Source organism: Protomyctophum parallelum, assembly GCF_964188405.1.
Source record: "Protomyctophum parallelum genome assembly, chromosome: 2".
NCBI classification, from domain to species: Eukaryota; Metazoa; Chordata; class Actinopteri; order Myctophiformes; family Myctophidae; genus Protomyctophum; species Protomyctophum parallelum.
Window position 1 is genome coordinate 52,126,292 of NC_139699.1, and position 7,398 is coordinate 52,133,689.

Consider the following 7,398-nt stretch of genomic DNA (forward strand, 5'->3'; position numbering starts at 1 on the left):
CACACACACACACACACACACACACACACACACACACACACACACATAAATTGATCAAAAGTTAGATGTACTTTTAAAGCAAAACCAGCTCAGTCCAAACATTTCAAACGTTTGTTTTTAGATGATCACAGTAAGCACTATTGGATTAAATCACGTGGGGACGTGTCATTTGGCGTCCCTCGCATCCTCCATTGGCGGCGAAGTTCTCCTACATAAAACAGAGCCTTTTAGTGCAGTGCAGTACTTAAACTATGTACTCAGAGCAATACATTTTTTCCTGTCAGCTCATACAATACACAGTCTCGCTTTTCAGTCTCTGTTTGGTAAGTGTTGAGACTCACATCAAACAGAACAGCTTTGGAAAACAAACAAGTGTAGAGACCACAGCTACTGGTATCAGTTTGTGTTATGAAATGAGGGCAACTGTCATAACACTATCTAAATGTGATAGCCATACCTTTACCATGAATTGCATGCAGAGCCATTAGTGTTCCATTAGACTCCATCATGGCAAATAGCACTTACCCCACCCTCTTAGATAGCATTTCTGTAGACCTTTGTATTGCATTGTATGTAGTCATAGCACGTCATAGTACATATGTATAGCATAGTAGTATATAATATGTATAGTTCATATGTATAGTTTCATTATATAGATATTCCACTGTTACTTTCTTAGCTTACGCATGTTTCATGATAAATGTTTTTATGTGATGTATTCCCATGCTTTTTTTGTTCTTGCTTAATGTAAGTCGCTCTGGATTAAGAGCGTCTGCTAAATGCCTAAATTGTAAATTGTAACACCAGTAATTAGCACTGTAATAGTATTATTTTACCCACTTTACACATACAATGTCTGTTGTTATAGGCCAGTGATTTCATGTCAATGCCCTAAGGCACAGCACTTTTTTGAGCGTTGACCCCAGTAGAAGGTCTGCTGCTGTGAATTTTACACCTCTCCCGCTTAGCGGAGAGTAGGGTGTGGTAGAGGACATCTCCCTGAACGCGTGGGTATGTCCAGATAGTTGCCTCGCGGAGGCCTCTTTTGTCCAGTGTCCATTCTGGGTCTGGAAACGGTACTTTTTTGAGCGTTGACCCCAGTAGAAGGTCTGCTGCTGTGAATTTTACACCTCTCCCGCTTAGCGGAGAGTAGGGTGTGGTAGAGGACATCTCCCTGAACGCGACTGGGTATGTCCAGATAGTTGCCTCGCGGAGGCCTCTTTTGTCCAGTGTCCACTTACTGTATAAAGTCCATGCACTCCAGTGAATAGCATTTATCCATTTAGATCACTTTTTTATTTAATTGTTATTTAATTATTTATTTTTACACAGAAACATAATGTGTGTCTTTACAATAACTGTAATGTAATAATAATACTAATAATGTAATGTATTAATTATTTAATTAACGAATTAAATAACCATATTTTATTCTGAAGGCAACCGGATGTCTTAAATCTGCTAGCTCTCAGACAGGAATTTCTAAATTTGCTCATAGACGGAGCCCCCACTTATAGCAAATATAAGACTTCCTGTGGACGATCTCTTCAAAATAAGAGAATGCTCTAGAGCTGAGCCGTCGAAGGAGAGTTACAACGGTTACAACTCCGTTCACTTCAGTTACGACATTGAGGGGGCAGAAAACAGCCTGGTCACGTGGTTCATGATGTACTCGCGCGAGCAGCAGTAAACTTCTGGTTGTCCCTTTTGGGGACAAACCAAGAGCCTGGCCCTGGCCCCATGAAGTGAACGGAGTTTTCGTAACTCTGTCTTACTCTATGGCTCTGATGGGGTCAGTCCGGTGGCTTTAGTGAAAGGATAGTGCGGATAAAAGCGTAATGTTTTGCATGATGGTTCGTTTAATAGTTAGTTATTGTCAAATATCTATTTTAAATATCAAATTGCAAGACTATCATTATCAATTAAATAGGTCTATGTGGAAAATACGCCTAGTATTTTTCTGATTTAGCCTATATACATCATAAAATGATCAGATTATTCCCAAATGTCATAAAGTTTATTTTGACATTATTAAAGTCACAGAACATGAAATATCATCAATAACACCTTTATTGCAATGAAGAATACAAATTAACTAGAACTCGACCGGCCTTCAGAGGGTCTCGACTCTCGCGCCACGCCATCCAGGTGGCCAGTTGTCCGGGGGTCCACTCATCCAGGGGCCCACTCATCCAGGTGGCCAGTTGGTGGCCAGTTGTCCAGGTTGCCACTTAATTGTGTAGGGTTCCCACTTGCTCAGTCAGACTATTTGGGTGCGGTACTGTTCGGTTCTAAATTTGAACTTGTCCAAAACTCTCTCAACCTCAGATCAAATGCTTGGTTACGCTACGTTGTGCCCCCAACAAAATCTGAGGCTGGGAAAAAAAGCATTGCTTATTTCGGACCCTGGTCTTGGAATGACCTAGCCTGGCTAATAAGCCAGACCGAATCAGCCATTGGCAAAAAAGAATTGACTGCCGGCGGATTACGACAGTTTGATTTGAGTCTGGGTTATTAGCCAGGCTAGGAACAAGGTTATAATAGTTTTGTTTTTTTCATTATAGTTTAGTTTTAGTTAGTTTTGACTTGTTTTTTTCTAATTCAGTTAGTTTTAGTTAGTTTTTAGAGCGGGTTTGCTAGTTTTTATTTTGTTTTTATTTTGTTGAAATGCTTAGTTTTAGTTTAGTTATAGTTTAGTTTTAGTTTTTTTTCGTACTTTGGTTTATTTGTCAGGTATAGGATTAAAAATCACACACGTGTGAACTGAGTGGTGCAATTCCCCCCCCCCCCCCCTCTCTCTCTCTCTCTCTCTCTCTCTCACTCTCTCTCATTAGTCACTACCCCTCTCACTGTTTCTGGCGCCCCCTACTGCTATTATTAAGTCACATACTCGTGCTAGCACGAGTATGTGACTTACCAAGTTCGGGTTCTTCATTTGAGAACAAATGTAGTACACCCTATCACTCCGTGTGTGGGGTTTCCCAAAAAAGCCAGTTCTACCCGTTTTTCACAGACATGCTAATAATTAATCAAGTAATTAATTTGAACATCTTTCTACATACTGAGAGTAATAGATTTGTACTGATGACTCTTAAGTGTACCGGTAGTATATACTGCCGCCCCCCCCAAAGTGGATTTAGTACAGATAAACGCTCAAAAGGTTTGCGTCGGGCAAATTGTTTGAATATCTATCTGAGAAGATTCAGAAAAGGTCAGCTGATCTGGAGATGGAGTCAGGTGAAGGGCTTTCAAAGAAAAAGGTATTATTTGTGTTGGAAAGCCTTGTACACTACTATAAGTTCAACATGATGTTATATTTATTTAACTGCACCAAGTAAGGGTATAGATTTTAGATTACAAATGAAACAATTTAAATCAACCCAGGTATTACTTGCCATGTTATTGCCTCATGAATGTAATTTAAAAAAATGTAATACTCCCAAAGGCACTTGAACAAAGAAAAGAGGCTGATGTGCATATGTGGCAGAATAGGAAGCTTGCCCAGTTTCAGACGACCATCCAGGAACTGAGGGATGAGAACGCTAAACTGAATGCTGAAGTTTCTCGCCTCGCTTCTCGATTACAAATGAAACAATTTAAATCAACCCAGGTATCAAATCTGATTTGATAAAAGAGTCATTAGTTCAGAATCAAGCTACAAAATGCACATCACAATTTGAGTCAGTCATGTCATCATGACGTACAATACACTATGATGTATCATTCTCCATTCATTGTCAATCTGAATTTAATGTTTGTGTAGTGGACAGACATTAAAGCTGGATATAGGAGGGGCTGTATCCACAGCTTTATTTCATTTTAATAATATCATTACTTGTTTGACTACTTGTGGGACCGCCTCAGCTCCGTCAGCGTCCCATTCAAATTTCTTTAATGTTGCTTCTACATAGAATCAAGGAAAAGGCGTTAATGAGAAGACAGTGGACCCGATTTATAATTTAGGCATTTAGCAATGTAAATCGCTTTTAATCCAGAGCGTTTTACATTTAACGTTTCACATGACGCTCATATTTCACGCCAACGCTTGGTAAAGTAAAGGCACAAACGTTAACATGCTATGCCTGCTGACTGTTTGACCCTGGCTTATGAATACTAATATCTAGCTGAAGGAGAGCTGGCCGCGTCAGTCACAACACAAGTAAAGAAAACTTACTAGAAGAGAAGGTCGAGCGGGCAACCAAAAAAAGTCTCGCGTTACCATTAGCTGTTCTCCTGTTTCTCCAATCTCCAGACCACGCGATACTTTGTGGGCGCCGGCGCTCGAGCTACTGACAGGAGAGAGAGAGAAAATCCGAGTCAGTCACATAAAGAGAACTTACTAGAATAGAAGGTAAAAGAAACTAAACAAAATGTTTGCGTTGCTGGTATTCCTAGAGGGCATGGACAAGGGAAGGAGAAGCATTGTTCCATTTCAATGGATAAAAAATGGCCAAGAATATGAAGACGAATATATAGCTGAAGGTGAGCTATCTGAACCCGTTTTAGTGGAGTGGAGAGGTTTCATCCCTGGACGCAAGAAGAATACAGGAAAGCCATGGCCTGTCTACCAAGCAACCGTGCCTTTACTTTACCAAGCATTGGCGTGAAATATGAGCGTCATGTGAACCATGGCATAATGACAGCATGAATGACATGTCATGGTTTAACTTAATTTACAGCTACATTTGCAAAGCCTAAGCATGCATAAACGTTCAGAGCGTCGTGTGAACCAGTCATTAAATTACAGGAAATAATATAGTTCACTCCAGTTGACTGCAGTCAACTAACTGTCTAGCTTATTTCCTTTAATTCATTGTTGTGCAATATCATGTACACAACTATATGTCATGTTGTATGTTCGTGATTTTATAGTGCACTATAGTTTAATTCGGGATGTTAACAACACTCAGTCTGACTGACATCCTCCCCCCCTAAAAATAAAAACATTTAAATAAATATTGATTATGAACTTGGTGATTGGCGTGATTAAAAATCACAATATATCCCTGAATCAATTTTTGTTTCTGACCCCTAAATCGGAGGGCTAACTTAACAAAGATCAGAACAAATTTATAGTTTCATAACACTTATTCATGTTCCAGCTAATAAGAAGTCTCTTCAGAAGACTATGAACGAGATGGAGAGCCGAGAGCAACAGGGCATTGGACAGTATATACTACACTTAAGAGTCATCAGTACAAATCTATTACTGAGCCAGTGTTTGAATGGCGCGAGGCCGCGAGCACATACCAAGACGCAAAAAGAATAAAGAAATGTTTGCCACGTAGATGTACTGGGGGTTCATTTATGGTACACAGAATTGGCCACAAACCAAGTTCGTACTTGATTTGTGGACTGGCACTCCTATCACAGCTGAAAGCCAGTGATGGGTTGTGAAGCGAGGGGTGATAGTTTTTGATAGATGCGTCCATCATAAACATCTGTTTCCCCAGATCTGTGTTTCTTATACCTGCCACTAGAAAGTCAAATTAAAACATTGCTGCAAGACTATGTAAAGTGTCCAGAGTTGAAATTTCAACTCTGGACACTTTCAACTCTGTGCACTTTTACATGTGCCCAATGTATATGGTCTTTCTGTGCGTTGACCTGGTCACAAACATGGCACTTCAGTTGTGAGGAAGTTCCTACAGGTTGACATTGCACATTTTGCACACAACCTTTCCGGAAGGTATATTTTCCTAGGGTTTTTTATATTCACATGCATATCTACAGGTACCAGAATCACTTGAGAAATCATTTGTATAATTATCTTTCTTTTGAGATATACTGTATAGCCATTTTAAGCTTGGCCGGCTGCCATTTTAAATGCCATCTTGGAAATTACGCCTTTCCGGCAGGTGTATCTTGTAGTAGGCCTATGTTAGGTTCTAAGCTCCCCACAGCCATCTGGGACGCCATCTTGAAAATGGCACTTTTTGGCGGATTATATTTTGGATGCCCAATACCATCAAAATCCATGGAAAAACCTTTTGTATCAATCTTTTGGGGGTTAAGTGATAGTTTTTCATATATTTATTAATAGTTTCATATATATATTCACCTAATATTTCCAATCAAAAAGACAAACATTTCCTCTGCAGTGGCGAACAAATGGTAAAGAGTATGGAGTTACATTTGTCTTTATTAACCAAACAAAAGAAAAACATTTGAGAGAGAAAAAAGATGTGTTGTCTTTGATTTCGATTTTTTTTCTCTCTTTCGGATTATTTGTGTGAGGGGTGAAAGTTCAGAAGGCGGGTCCTACGCTGAAAAGATGTAAGACACCTCTCCATTGGCCACTGTCTTAAACCCTCCCCATTCGCCACCTTCTTATGGAGGAGAGTAGGCGGGGGGGGGGGGGGGTCAGGCAGGAGGAGAGTAGGCGAGGGGGGGTCAGGCGGGAGGAGAGTAGGTGAGGGGGGGTCAGGCAGGAGGAGAGTAGGTGAGGGGAGGTCAGGCAGGAGGAGAGTAGGCGAGGGGGGGGTCAGGCAGGAGGAGAGTAGGCGAGGGGGGGGGTCAGGCAGGAGGAGAGTAGGCGAGGGGGTGGGGTAAGGCAGGAGGAGTAGGCGAGGGGGGGGTCAGGCAGGAGGAGAGTAGGCGAGGGGGGGGTCAGGCAGGAGGAGAGGCGAGGGGGGGTCAGGCAGGAGAGTAGGCGAGGGGGGGGGGGGTCAGGCAGGAGGAGAGTAGGCGAGGGGGGGTCAGGCAGGAGGAGTAGGCGAGGGGGGGGTCAGGCAGGAGGAGAGTAGGCGAGGGGGGGGTCAGGCAGGAGGAGAGGCGAGGGGGGGTCAGGCAGGAGAGTAGGCGAGGGGGGGGGGGTCAGGCAGGAGGAGAGTAGGCGAGGGGGGGTCAGGCAGGAGGAGTAGGCGAGGGGGGGGGTAAGGCAGGAGGAGAGTAGGCGAGGGGGTCAGGCAGGAGGAGAGTAGGTGAGGGGGGGGTCAGGCAGGAGGAGAGTAGGCGAGGGGGGGTCAGGCAGGAGGAGAGTAGGTGAGGGGGGGGGTCAGGCAGGAGGAGAGTAGGCGAGGGGGGGTCAGGCAGGAGGAGAGTAGGCGAGGGGGGGTCAGGCAGGAGGAGAGTAGGTGAGGGGGGGGTCAGGCAGGAGGAGAGTAGGCGAGGGGGGGGGTCAGGCAGGAGGAGAGTAGGTGAGGGAGGGGTCAGGCAGGAGGAGAGTAGGCGAGGGGGGGGGTCAGGCAGGAGGAGAGTAGGCGAGGGGGTCAGGCAGGAGGAGAGTAGGTGAGGGGGGGGTCAGGCAGGAGGAGAGTAGGCGAGGGGGGGTCAGGCAGGAGGAGAGTAGGTGAGGGGGGGGTCAGGCAGGAGGAGAGTAGGCGAGGGGGGGTCAGGCAGGAGGAGAGTAGGCGAGGGGGGGTCAGGCAGGAGGAGAGTAGGTGAGGGGGGGGTCAG